At 26.8% G+C, this 14910-nt stretch overlaps 1 protein-coding gene and 1 long non-coding RNA gene across 6 annotated transcripts in view; both read right to left on the bottom strand.

The window, feature by feature from the left end:
- LOC103573304 (papilin) overlaps positions 1–14910 on the bottom strand; it is a 116080-nt gene that overhangs the window by 45191 nt on the left and 55979 nt on the right. The window lies entirely within an intron of this gene.
- LOC128668432 (uncharacterized) lies at positions 760–3019 on the bottom strand. Its single transcript, XR_008404157.1, has 3 exons — positions 2571–3019; positions 2294–2464; positions 760–2225 (listed from the first exon to the last, which is right to left on the bottom strand). It is a non-coding gene; the product is annotated as an uncharacterized LOC128668432 (long non-coding RNA).

Raw genomic sequence — 14910 nt, 5'->3', positions numbered from 1 at the left:
TTTTATCAGCAGAACCGGCCCTTAATCCCTACACAATGTCGCTCTCACTTTTTCACAATACAGATTCTTAAAAATAAATAAATTTTTTTTTTTTAGCCATCAAACTATAGCAATTAATTTGTAAAAAAATTTTTCAAATATTTTTTTATCAGCAGTACCAGCCTCTTATCCCTCAACAATTTCACTTAGGTTATTTCACAATACAAATTCTTAGAAATTAATTAATTTTTTTGTTGGCCATCAAATTATAGCGATTAATTTGTAAAAAAATTTTTCAAATATTTTTTTATCAGCAGTACTAACCCCTCATCCCTTTACAATGTCGCTCTCACTTTTTCACAATACAGATTATCAAAAATAAATTAATTTTTTTTTTTGGCCATCACTTTAAGAGCATCAATTTGTAAATAAATTTTTCAAATATTTTTTTATCAGCAGTACCGGCTCCTCATTCCTATACAATTTCGCTTATGCTTTTTTACAATACAAATTCTACAAAAAAAGTATTTGCGAAATAGTATAGGGATGAGGAGCCAGTATTTTTGATAAAAAAATATTTGAGAAATTTATTTACAAATCAATTGCTATAATTTGATGGTCAAAAAAAAATTAATTTATTTTTAAGAATTTGTATTGTGAATAAGTGATTGCGAAATTGTATACGGATAAGGGGCCGGTACTGCTGATGAAAAAATATTAAAAAAATTTATTTACAAATTAATTGCTATAACCTGATGGCCAAAAAGAAAAATTAGTTAATTTTGAAGAATTTGTATTGTGAAAAAGCGAGAGCTACATTATGTATTAATTTATAAACGAATTACTCAAATATTTTTTCATCAGCAGTACCGGTCCCTCATCCCTATACAATTTCGCAATCACTTTTTCACAAGACAAATTTTTTCAAATAAATTAATTTTTTTTTTTGCCATCAGATTATAGCGATTAATATGTAAAAAAATTTCTCAAATATTTTTTTTATCCGCAGTACCGGCCCGTCATCCCTATACGATTTCACAAACACTTTTTCACAATACTAATTCTTTAAAATAAATTAATTTTTTTTTTGCCATTAGATTATAGCGATTAATATGTAAAAAAATTTCTCAAATATTTTTTTTTCAGCAGTACCGGCCCCTCATCCCTATACGATTTTGCAAACAGTTTCTCACAATACAAATTCTCAAAAATAAATTAATTTTTTTTTTGCCTTCAAATTATAGCAATTAATTTGAAAATAAATTTTTCAAATATTCTTTCATCAGCAGTTCCGGCCCCTCATCTTTATACAATTTCGCTCGCACTGTTTCACAATGCAAATTGTTAAAAATTGATTAATTTTTTTTCTTGGCCTTCAAATTATAGCAATTGATTTGTAAATAAATTTCTCAAATATTTTTTTATCAACAATACCGGCTCCTCATCCCTATACAATTTCGCTTATGCTTTTCCATAATACAAATTCTACAAAAAAAGTGATTGCAAAATTTTATGGGGATGAGGGGCCGATACTGCTGATAAAAAAATTTTTGAAAAATTTATTTACAAATTAATTGCTATAATTTGATGGTCAACAAAAAAAATTAGTTAATTTTCAAGAATTTGAATTGTAAAAAAGTGAGCGATATTGTGTATTAATTTATAAATGAATTTCTCAAATATTTTTTTATCAGCAGTACCGGCCCCTCATCCCCATACAATTTCGCAATCACTTTTTTACAATACAAATTCTTAAAAATAAATTAATTTTTTTGGCCATCAAATTATAGCGATTAGTTTGTAAAAAAATGTTTCAAATATTTTTTCATCAGCAGTACCGGCCCGTCATCCCTATACGATTTCACAAACACTTTTTCACAATACAAATTCTTAAAAATAAATTAATTTCTTTTTTGGCCATCAGATTATAGCGATTAATTTGTAAATAAATTTCTCAAATATTTTTTTATCAGCAGTACCGGCCCTTTCATCCGTATACAATTTCACTTATGCTTTTTTACAATACAAATTCTTCGAAATTAGGTAATTTTTTTGTTTGGCCATCAAATTTTAGCGATCAAATTGTTAATACATTTTTCAAATATTTTTTTTGTCAGCAGTACCGGCCCCTCATTCCTATACAATTTTGCAATCACTTTTTCACTTTTTAGTTTATATTTTCAGACCATAAATAATTATGGTAATTGTCGTGTTTCCAAATATGCCAATTTATCTTTTATTCATTGCTGAAATTAATTTATGTAGTGTTAAAATATTTGCCTCTTTCATGTTTGTTGTATCGAATAAAATTTACCTGTTTTTGTAAGTATTGTAAAATAATCAATCATGTCCCTAGTATTATAAAATTCACATCTTCAGTATGTAAGCGATGACAAAATTCCATTATTCCTTCCGTAGTATTATCATTTCCTCATGATTATTATGCTTGTACCTTTCATCGTTGTATTCTTCTTTGTATTCTAACCTTCAAATCATTTAAGTGAAGATTATTGTTGATCATTTCTGATATTTTATTTATTTATCCATTAATCAAGATTAAATTAATTCTTCTAATCTCCAAACATATTTACCTTATTTAGTTGTCCAATTAAATTTTTTTAGATATACATCGTAATTTAATTACGTTAATTGACGTTTACTATCTAAGGAGGCTTTAGTGAATCCAATAAAAAACAACATATTATTAAAGCTAATATTTGTAAAATTACATTAAAACAATATAGCGTCACTTTTGAATTATTAAAATAATTAAAGTTGAACCATTGTTTCCATCTCGATCATCGATAGAGATGAATATTATCAAAGGGTACGGAACGACCGGAGGCAGCTGAGAGCAAAGACAAGATAGAAATATGTTAAAAAGAGAAACGAGGCAAGAAATGAATTTTTTTTTTTTAATAAGTAATAATTATTGATTCCTTAATTTTTTATTTTATTATAAATGTAAATAATTAATTTTTATGTACGAAAATTAAGTAAACAAAATAATTCAGACATTACTTTGACTCACTACTTTCACTTAAACCTTTTAACGTCAACAACCCATAGGTTAATGTCGGCCATTTTGTTTTATAAAATGAGAGCGAAAATTTGAATTCTGAGTGTTATAGTTAAAAGAAATTTTTTTTTTTTAAATTATTTATATTTTTTGACTATAATTTTTAAACTAAACACATGGATAGAATAAATCACAGTTTTTTTTTCAAGAATAATATTATTAATAACTTAATACATTTTTATAAATTGTTGATTTATTTTTTTTTTTTTTTTGGAAAAACGTACAGCTTTTTAAAAAAGTGAATAATTATTATAATTTTAATTATTAATGATATCAATATTGTTATGATTATTATTATTTTTTTTATTAAAATTTATGTTATAAATATTTTTTTTAATAATATTATTATTATTATTATAACATAATGTAAAAGACCCAGTACCTAACCATTCATGTATTTGTATATTTATATTTACTAGATTTTACTAAATATAGATATACAAATACGAGAAGTATACTGTAGACGGATACTGTCTTTGAATATATTGTTAAAGAATATTTTTTTTCTCAGTAAACTCTAAGGACGAGCGTATTGATTAGGAAGGCAGAAGTACGGATAGAAAAGAGTAGAGAAATTCGGTGGATGATTAGGAAAATTAAATGGAGGATAAATGTGCTGATGGGCTAAATTAGGAGGAAGTAAGATCCCAGGTTGCTGTTGAAGAAGTGGCTGCTGTTGCGGTAACAATTGCAGCTGGTGTGGTAGCAATGGCTGCTGCTGTAGGAGCAATTGTTGCTGCTGAGGTAGCACTTGCTGCTGCAGTAGTAAGAATTGCTGCTGCTGTGATAGCCATTGCTGCTGCTGTAGTTGCAGTTGCTGCTGCTGTGGTTGTGATTGCTGCTGCTGTGGTTGCAATTGCTGCTGCTGTGGTTGCAATTGCTGCTGCTGTAGTTGCAGTTGCTGCTGCTGTGGTTGTGATTGCTGCTGCTGTGGTTGCAATTGCTGCTGCTGTGGTTGCAATTGCTGCTGCTGTGGTTGCAAATGCTGCTGCTGTGGTTGCAATTGCTGCTGCATCAGTTGCTGCTGCTGCAGTTGCAATTGCTGCTTCTGTGGTTGCAATCGTTGCTGCTGCAGTTGATTCCATCCTGACAACTCTTGGGATTGCTGCTGATTTTTTCCAACCTGTTCCAAGAGCTTCGAGTAATTGCGGTTGAACTTTTGAATGGCTTTCATTGTGCGCTTTGATGGCAGATGGGGCTCGATAGAAGACGGTCGCTGCGCAATCTTTGGAGGTGGTATGCTAAAATTTGGCAGCATTAAGGATCTTGATAACTGGTTAGCATTGCCAATCAGTTGCTGAGCATTTGGCAGCTGTGAGTTGTTTACAATCCCCGGTTCCTGATGTCTCGGCATCTGGTTGACATTGTTAGCTAGTTGCTGAGCATTTGGCAGCTGTGGGTTGTTAACAGCCCCCGGTTCCTGATGTCTCGGCATCTGGTTGACATTGTTAGCTAGTTGCTGAGCATTTGGCAGCTGTGGGTTGTTAACAGCCCCCGGTTCCTGATGTCTCAGCATCTGGTTGACATTGTTAGCTAGTTGCTGAGCATTTGGCAGCTGTGGGTTGTTTACAGCCCCCGGTTCCTGATGTCTCGGCATCTGGTTGACATTGTTAGCTAGTTGCTGAGCATTTGGCAGCTGTGGGTTGTTAACAGCCCCCGGTTCCTGATGTCTCGGCATCTGGTTGACATTGTTAGCTAGTTGCTGAGCATTTGGCAGCTGTGGGTTGTTAACAGCCCCCGGTTCCTGATGTCTCGGCATCTGGTTGACATTGTTAGCTAGTTGCTGAGCATTTGGCAGCTGTGGGTTGTTAACAGCCCCCGGTTCCTGATGTCTCGGCATCTGGTTGACATTGTTAGCTAGTTGCTGAGCATTTGGCAGCTGTGGGTTGTTAACAGCCCCCGGTTCCTGATGTCTCGGCATCTGGTTGACATTGTTAGCTAGTTGCTGAGCATTTGGCAGCTGTGGGTTGTTAACAGCCCCTGGTTCCTGATGTCTCGGCATCTGGTTGACATTGTCATCTAGTTGCTGAGCATTTGGCAGCTGTGGGTTGTTAACAGCCCCCGGTTCCTGATGTCTTGGCATCTGGTTGACATTGTCATCTAGTTGCTGAGCATTTGGCAGCTGCGGGTTGTTTACAGCCCCTGGCTCCTGGTGTCGTTGAAGCTGGTTGGCATTGCCTGCCGGATGCTGAGCTCCGGGCAGCTGCGGGTTGTTGAGAGTGCCCGCTTCGTTGGTTGGTCCACCTCGGTCAGTTCTAAGTCGAGTTCGTGGTCCGTTTGGCGCGATGGCATCGCGTTGTAGTGCTGGGCGGGCACGCGTTTCTTTCATTCTTCTTCCTCTCCCTGTAAGATTCAGAAAATTAAATTTTATTTAACTTTAAAGATTTAACTTAAACTTATCAAATAAAATCATACTGCAATTAACATCGTACTCGTTTTCTTTATTATTGTCCAAATAAAGCTAACAACTGAAAAATTTATATCATTTTTTTTGTACCCATTATTCATTATCATAATATACATTTTAATATTATATTTTCTCATTCACCTTTAGTTTTGCCTCGAAACCCATTCATTGTTTGGCTTATACTGTTGTGAGATATTGGATGAATCTGCAAAAGATAGATATTGTTTTTTTTTAGCAATAGAACCGGACCTACATCCTTATGTAATATTTACAGCCTTTTTTTTGCGAATCTAATGTTTCAAAGTGGAAAAATTTTTCCCCACCGATAATGTTTTAATCACTTTTTAATTACCAAGTTATTTTTTAATTTTTTTTTATCAATAAAACCGGACTTACATTCCTAAATATTATTCCCTTTACTTTTTTTACAACGCTATATTTTGAAAATAAATAAATTTTTTGTTTCCGATAATTTGTAACCCAATTTTTAATTACCAAATTTTTTTTTTATTTTTTTTTTTTATCAATAGAACCGCACTGACGTTGCTAAATAATATTCGCTTGACTTTTTTTACAACGCTATATTTTAAAAATAAATAAATTTTTTTTTGCCGATAATTTTTAACGTAATTTTAAATTAACAAATTTTTTTTTAATTTTTTTTTTTTGCAATAGAACCGAACTTACATTGCTAAATAATATTGCTATACCTTTCTTAAAACGCTAATTTTTAAAAATAAATTAATTTTTTTTTTGCCGATTATTTTCAACCCAATTTTTAATTATCAAATTTTTTTTTTATTTTTTTTTTATCAATAGAACCGCACTGACGTTGCTAAATAATATTCGCTTGACTTTTTTTACAACGCTATATTTTAAAAATAAATAAATTTTTTTTTTGCCGATAATTTTTAACGTAATTTTTAATTAACAAATTTTTTTTTTAATTTTTTTTTTTTCACAATAGAACCGAACTTACATTGCTAAATAATATTGCTGTACCTTTCTTAAAACGCTAATTTTTAAAAATAAATTAATTTTTTTTTTGCCGATTATTTTCAACCCAATTTTTAATTATCAAATTTTTTTTTTATTTTTTTTTTTATCAATAGAACCGCACTGACGTTGCTAAATAATATTCGCTTGACTTTTTTAACAACGCTATATTTTAAAAATAAATAAATTTTTTTTTTGCCGATAATTTTTAACGTAATTTTTAATTAACAAATTTTTTTTTTTAATTTTTTTTTTTTCACAATAGAACCGAACTTACATTGCTAAATAATATTGCTGTACCTTTCTTAAAACGCTAATTTTTAAAAATAAATTAATTTTTTTTTTGCCGATTATTTTCAACCCAATTTTTAATTATCAAATTTTTTTTTTATTTTTTTTTTATCAATAGAACCGCACTGACGTTGCTAAATAATATTCGCTTGACTTTTTTTACAACGCTATATTTTAAAAATAAATAAATTTTTTTTTTGCCGATAATTTTTAACGTAATTTTTAATTAACAAATTTTTTTTTTAATTTTTTTTTTTTCACAATAGAACCGAACTTACATTGCTAAATAATATTGCTGTACCTTTCTTAAAACGCTAATTTTTAAAAATAAATTAATTTTTTTTTTGCCGATTATTTTCAACCCAATTTTTAATTATCAAATTTTTTTTTTATTTTTTTTTTATCAATAGAACCGCACTGACGTTGCTAAATAATATTCGCTTGACTTTTTTTACAACGCTATATTTTAAAAATAAATAAATTTTTTTTTTGCCGATAATTTTTAACGTAATTTTTAATTAACAAATTTTTTTTTAATTTTTTTTTTTTCACAATAGAACCGGACATACATTGCTAAATAACATTCGCTTGACTTTTTTTACAACGCTATATTTTAAAAATAAATAAATTTTTTTTTTGCCGATAATTTTTAACGTAATTTTTAATTAACAAATTTTTTTTTAATTTTTTTTTTTTCACAATAGAACCGAACTTACATTGCTAAATAATATTGCTGTACCTTTCTTAAAACGCTAATTTTTAAAAATAAATAAGTTTTATTTTGCTGATAATTTTTAACTTAATTTTTAATTACCAAATTTTTTTTTATTTTTTTTTCATCAATAGAACCGGACATACATTGCTAAATAATAACCGCTGCTATATTCTTACAAAGTTTAATTTTATAAATAAATAAAATTTTTTTGACAATAATTTTTAATTTGAGTTTTTTTTCCCTATTTTCGTTTTCTTTTTTTTTTTTATTAATATAACCAGACTTACATTTCCAACTAATATTGTCCGCGACTTTCATTTCCCGATTTATATAAAACTTAACGAACAATATTATGCATTCAAGTATAAAAAAAAATTTTCGTACTTACTTAGGATACTTTTTTTTGATGAAGTGTTCACCGCAACGATTATCCACCAAGTGAGATACGATTTTACACAATGACTCGATGTTTTTTTTTTTTTTTTATTTTACTAATTGTCGCCACAGATTGTCGATTATTTCACTAGTATCTTATGATAGAAAGAGAAGAAACTACAGGTAGCATACTGTCACACACTTTTAAGTGTAATTTCTCAACGCTCTCTGTCTCACAAATTCATAAATGTTCTAAGAATGATATTTCTAAGAAATACGACATTATGAACGACAAATATTATTAATAGTTTAAATTAAATTAAGAAAAAAAAATATTATTTTAGGTAATATTCAAACTGGAAATCAACAATATGTTTAAAATGACTTTAAAAATACATTTTTTTTTATCAATAGAACCGGACTTACATTCCTAAATAATATTCCCTGTACCTTTCGTAAAACGCTAATTTTTAAAAATAAATAAGTTTTTTTTTGCTGATAATTTTTAACTTAATTTTTAATTACCAAATTTTTTTTTTATTTTTTTTTTTATTAATAGAACCGCACTGACGTTGCTAAATAATATTCGCTTGAATTTTTTTACAACGCTATATTTTAAAAATAAATAAATATTTTTTTTGCCGATAATTTTTAACCCAATTTTTAATTCACAAATTTTTTTTTTATTTTTTTTTGCAATAGAACCGGACTAACATTGCTAAATAATATTCGTTGTACCTTTCTTAAAACGCTAATTTTTAAAAATAAATAAATTTTTTTTCGCCGATAATTTTTAACTTAATTTTTAATTATCAAATTTTTTTTTATTTTTTTTTATCCATAGAACCGGTTATACATTCCTAAATAATATTCCCTGTACCTTTCTTAAAACGCTAATTTTTAAAAATAAATAAATTTTTTTTTGCCGATAATTTTTAACCTAATTTTTAATTAACAAATTTTTAAAAAATTTTTTTTTTTGCGATAGAACCGAACTTACATTGCTAAATAATATTCGCTATACCTTTCTTAAAACGCTAATTTTTAAAAATAAATAAGTTTTTTTTTGCTGATAATTTTTAACTTAATTTTTAATTACCAAATTTTTTTTTTATTTTTTTTTTTATTAATAGAACCGCACTGACGTTGCTAAATAATATTCGCTTGAATTTTTTTACAACGCTATATTTTAAAAATAAATAAATATTTTTTTTGCCGATAATTTTTAACCCAATTTTTAATTCACAAATTTTTTTTTTATTTTTTTTTGCAATAGAACCGGACTAACATTGCTAAATAATATTCGTTGTACCTTTCTTAAAACGCTAATTTTTAAAAATAAATAAATTTTTTTTCGCCGATAATTTTTAACTTAATTTTTAATTATCAAATTTTTTTTTATTTTTTTTTATCCATAGAACCGGTTATACATTCCTAAATAATATTCCCTGTACCTTTCTTAAAACGCTAATTTTTAAAAATAAATAAATTTTTTTTTGCCGATAATTTTTAACCTAATTTTTAATTAACAAATTTTTAAAAAATTTTTTTTTTTGCGATAGAACCGAACTTACATTGCTAAATAATATTCGCTATACCTTTCTTAAAACGCTAATTTTTAAAAATAAATAAGTTTTATTTTGCTGATAATTTTTAACTTAATTTTTAATTACCAAATTTTTTTTTATTTTTTTTTCATCAATAGAACCGGACATACATTGCTAAATAACATTCGCTTGACTTTTTTTACAACGCTATATTTTAAAAATAAATAAATTTTTTTTTGCCGATAATTTTTAACGTAATTTTTAATTAACAAATTTTTTTTTAATTTTTTTTTTTTCACAATAGAACCGGACATACATTGCTAAATAACATTCGCTTGACTTTTTTTACAACGCTATATTTTAAAAATAAATAAATTTTTTTTTTGCCGATAATTTTTAACGCAATTTTTAATTATCAAATTTTTTTTTTATTTTTTTTTTATCAATAGAACCGCACTGACGTTGCTAAATAATATTCGCTTGACTTTTTTTACAACGCTATATTTTAAAAATAAATAAATTTTTTTTTGCCGATTATTTTTAACGTAATTTTTAATTAACAAATTTTTTTTTAATTTTTTTTTTTTCACAATAGAACCGAACTTACATTGCTAAATAATATTGCTGTACCTTTCTTAAAACGCTAATTTTTAAAAATAAATTAATTTTTTTTTTGCCGATTATTTTCAACCCAATTTTTAATTATCAAATTTTTTTTTTATTTTTTTTTTTATCAATAGAACCGCACTGACGTTGCTAGATAATATTCGCTTGACTTTTTTTACAACGCTATATTTTAAAAATAAATAAATTTCTTTTTCGCCGATAATTTTTAACTTAATTTTTAATTACCAAATTTTTTTTTATTTTTTTTTCATCAATAGAACCGGACATACATTGCTAAATAACATTCGCTTGACTTTTTTTACAACGCTATATTTTAAAAATAAATAAATTTTTTTTTTGCCGATAATTTTTAACGTAATTTTTAATTAACAAATTTTTTTTTTTAATTTTTTTTTTTTCACAATAGAACCGAACTTACATTGCTAAATAATATTCGCTATACCTTTTTTTACAACGCTAATATTTAAAAATAAATTAATTTTTTTTTTGCCGATTATTTTCAACCCAATTTTTAATTATCAAATTTTTTTTTTATTTTTTCTTATCAATAGAACCGGACTTACATTCCTAAATAATATTCGCTGTACCTTTGTTAAAACGCTAATTTTTAAAAATAAATAATTTTTTTTTCGCCAATAATTATTAACTTAATATTTAATTATCAAATTTTTTTTTAAATTTTTTTTTTCAATAGTACCGGACTAACATTGTTAAATAATATTCGCTGTACGTTTCTTAAAATGCTAATTTTTAAAAATGAATAAATTTTGGTTTGGCTGAAATTTTTAACCCAATTTTTAATCATCAAATTTTTTAAATCAATAGAACTGGACCTTCATTGCTAAATAATAACCGCTGCTATATTCTTACAAAGTTTAATTTTATAAATAAATAAAATTTTTTTGACAATAATTTTTAATTTGATTTTTTTTTTCCCTATTTTCGTTTTCTTTTTTTTTTTTTATTAATATAACCAGACTTACATTTCCAAATAATATTGTCCGCGGCTTTCATTTCCCGATTTATATAAAACTTAACGAACAATATTATGCATTCAAGTATAAAAAAAAAATTTTCGTACTTACTTAGGATACTTTTTTTTGATGAAGTGTTCACCGCAACGATTATCCACCAAGTGAGATACGATTTTACACAATGACTCGATGTTTTTTTTTTTTTTTATTTTACTAATTGTCGCCACAGATTGTCGATTATTTCACTAGTATCTTATGATAGAAAGAGAAGAACCTACAGGTAGCACACTGTCACATACTTTTAAGTGTAATTTTACAACGCTCTCTGTTTCACAAATGCATAAATGTTCTAAGAATGATATTTCTAAGAAATACAATATTATAAACGATAAATATTATAAATAGTTTAAATTAAATTAAGAAAAATAAAATATTATTCTAGGTAATATTCAAACAGTAAATCAACGATATGTTTAAAATGACTTTAGGAATACATTTGTTTTTATTAATAGAAACTTATTAAATTTATAAATTTGTTATTTGTAATTTGGTTATATTGTAACTTTTGCTGTCAAGTATAACTTTAGTAAAATTTTAATCGATACTTAAGAAAAGAAAAAAAATTCAGTTGGTTTTTCTTTAATTATAATTTTAAACTTTTAAGATTTGGTAAATTTATAATTTTTATGATCAAATTATTACATTGGTAAGATCATTACGTTTTTGTAGTTAGAAGCCTTTTTTCTCAACACTAAGAAAGGAAAGTCTAATCTCTTTGAATTTCAAGGAATCAAGCGTGAACCGATCGATCGTTTCCGATATTTACAATTAATTTTATTTTAATATCATTTATGTAGAAATTTTTATGAAAATCAAGTTGACGTGAAAAAACATAATTGTTGATAAATATCGAAGACTCGATGTAGTCCTTCGAATGAAAAGGAGAGCCTGTATACATTTTGTTGGTCAAGGCTGCTCTCAACCGTTCCCTAATTATTTTAGAACAGGGATCACAAAATTTGAGTCCCTGTTGTTGAAACGAATTGTAAAAAAAATTTGGAAAATCCGAAAGTGCACGACTCATAATGCTCATTTATTATGAAATAATAAAAAAATAATGAAAAAATGGCGGGAAGCAGAAATAAATATAAAATATTTAAAATTTTCGTTCATTAAAATTTGTTGTTTTTTTTTTTTTTTTTTTTTTTTTTTTTTTTTTTTTTTATAATTATATTAGTATTTATTTTATAATCATAAAAGAATCTACTTAAAATATCTCGATTGATAACAAAAAAATTGATATAAATAAAAAAAAAATTGAATTGAAAAAATTCAGGCTTACCAATTAGCAAAAAAAAACAGCTGTACTAGGATGGTAATGCGCAAGCGCCTCTAGTGAAATAAATGTAACTAAAAACTATCAGACCTATTATAGTCTAAGAGCCGGACCTACTTCGACCTTCACCGATCCTGCAACCTAATGAAATATATTTTTTAAAACGCTTAGATAATAGATAAATACGCCTATAATAGATTTCCTATCAAAATCCTGACCAAGCTATTTTTAAATAAATTAATAAAAATTAAATTTTTTTTAATTTTTTACCGTACTCGCAACCTGCCAAATTATACTCTAACCGACAGCAAATAATGCATAGAATATGCCACGGTAGCCTTGCTTAACCTTTTTTTGACTAAACTGGCAAGCGGGTATAAACAGGTAAGTCAATATAAAAAAACTCCACCGATCTATGGACCGCTTTAATTTTACACCAAAATGTAGTTAATTTTATAACAATCACGATGGTATAAGATTGCCTACGAAAACCCGGTCATTAATATCCATTGTCAGGCTTTGAAGTTTAAAAATCGGAGCAAACAGTGATGCGCGAGAGAGAAAGTCGAGCGGCAAAAGTCTGTGCGTTAGAAGAAGACATACCATGACAGTTGTGCGCGCTATATTCCCGAGATATAGGCTACTGCGCATGCTCTGTCTAATACCTCTTATGATTACTCGGAATTATTTTGGAGCAATCGACGATAAAATTTATTTATTTTATAATTATAGATTATTATACTTATATTTATAGATTATTTTACTCATATTTATAATTATATTAATTATATCTATAATTATAATAATGTTAGTATATGCATAATAAAAAATATATCCTAATTATAAATGAGAATATATATATTCATTTTTTATAATTTAACTTTTAACTAAGAAAACTTAAGTATAAGCAAAGGAAATAGAAAATTAATGAAAAAAAAAAAAAAAAAATAAAATAATATTTAATAAATATTTTTACAAATTACAAATGTAATAAATATTATTATTTTTTTTTTTTTTCATTAATTTTCAATTTCCTTTGCTTATACTTAAGTTTTCTTAGTTAAAAGTTAAATTATAAGAAATGAATGTATATATTCTCATTTATAATTAGGATATATTTTTTATTATGCATATACTAACATTATTATAATTATAGATATAATTAATATAATTATAAATATAAGTAAAATAATCTATAAATATATGTATAATAATCTATAATTATAAAATAAATAAATTTTATTGTCGATTGCTCCAAAATAATTCCGAGTAATAATAAGAGGTATGATACAGAGCATGCGTAGTAGCCTACATCTCGGGAATATAGCGCGCATAACTGTCATGTTATGTCTTCTTCTAACGCACAGACTTTTGCCGCTCGACTTTCTCTCTCGCGCATCACTGTTTGCTCCGATTTTTAAACTTCAAAGCCTGACAATGGATATTAATGACCGGGTTTTCGTAGGCAATCCTATACCATCGTGATTGTTATAAAATTAACTACATTTTGGTGTAAAATTAAAGCGTTCCATAGATCGGTGGAGTTTTTTTATGTTGACTTACCTGTTTATACCTGCTTGCCAGGTAGTTTGGTCAAAAAATGGATAGGCAAGACTACCGCGGCATATTCTATGCATTATTTGCTGTCGGTTAAAGTATAATTTGGCAGGTTGCAAGTACGGTAAAAAATTTAAAAAAATTTAATTTTTATTAATTTATTTAAAAATAGCTTGGTCAGGATTTTGATAGGAAAGCTATTATAGGCGTATTTATCTATTATCTAAGCGTTCTAAAAAATATATCTCAATAGGCAGGAATGGTAGAGGTCGAAGTAGGTCCGGCTCTTAGACTATTACAAAATATCGTGGGACCTTTTTTGGAGACAATTTTATTCCCTAGAAGTTATTCGTATAAAGTTTTTTTCGAATTCCACATTGTTTTCTAGTTATTTTTATTTTATTGTCAAGCTCATAAAAGAAATAGTTTTCTGATCGATTTTAAAAGCTTGACATTAAAATAAAAATAACTAGAGAACAATGCGGAATTCGGAAAACCTTTATAAGAATAACTTCTAGGGAATAAAATTGTCTACAAAAAAGATCCCATGATATTCTGTAATATGTCTGATAGTTTTGCCGGAAATGTAAAAAGATCTTAAAATTTAATATGAATTCGACTTCAACCTCAAATACCTTTTGAACAAATAGATTTATCAAAAAATGATAAGAAACTTTTTTTGTAGAGCATTCAATTACCTACAAAAATATACCTGCCAATTATTCCTATGACGCATCGTTAGTTACTTATAAAAATTAGAAGACGAAAAAAAATTTTTTTTCATGTTATTCATATGGAAAATGGAAAAGTGCAATGCGAAACCTCTCAATGTTAATATTAAGAGCTCTAATTTTTACAGGCGTCTTTTTTTTTATCTAAATGAAACTTTTGAACCTGTTTGCGAAAAAAAAATTTTATTATTTTTTAATCACCCTTATATATATATATATATATATATATATATATATATATATATATATATATATATATATATATATATATATATATATATATATATATATATATA

This window comes from Microplitis demolitor, chromosome 8 (genome assembly GCF_026212275.2).
Source record: "Microplitis demolitor isolate Queensland-Clemson2020A chromosome 8, iyMicDemo2.1a, whole genome shotgun sequence".
In the NCBI taxonomy this organism is placed as follows: domain Eukaryota; kingdom Metazoa; phylum Arthropoda; class Insecta; order Hymenoptera; family Braconidae; genus Microplitis; species Microplitis demolitor.
The sequence above is the reverse complement of the archived record's forward strand: the minus strand, read 5'-3'. Positions and strand labels throughout refer to the sequence as shown.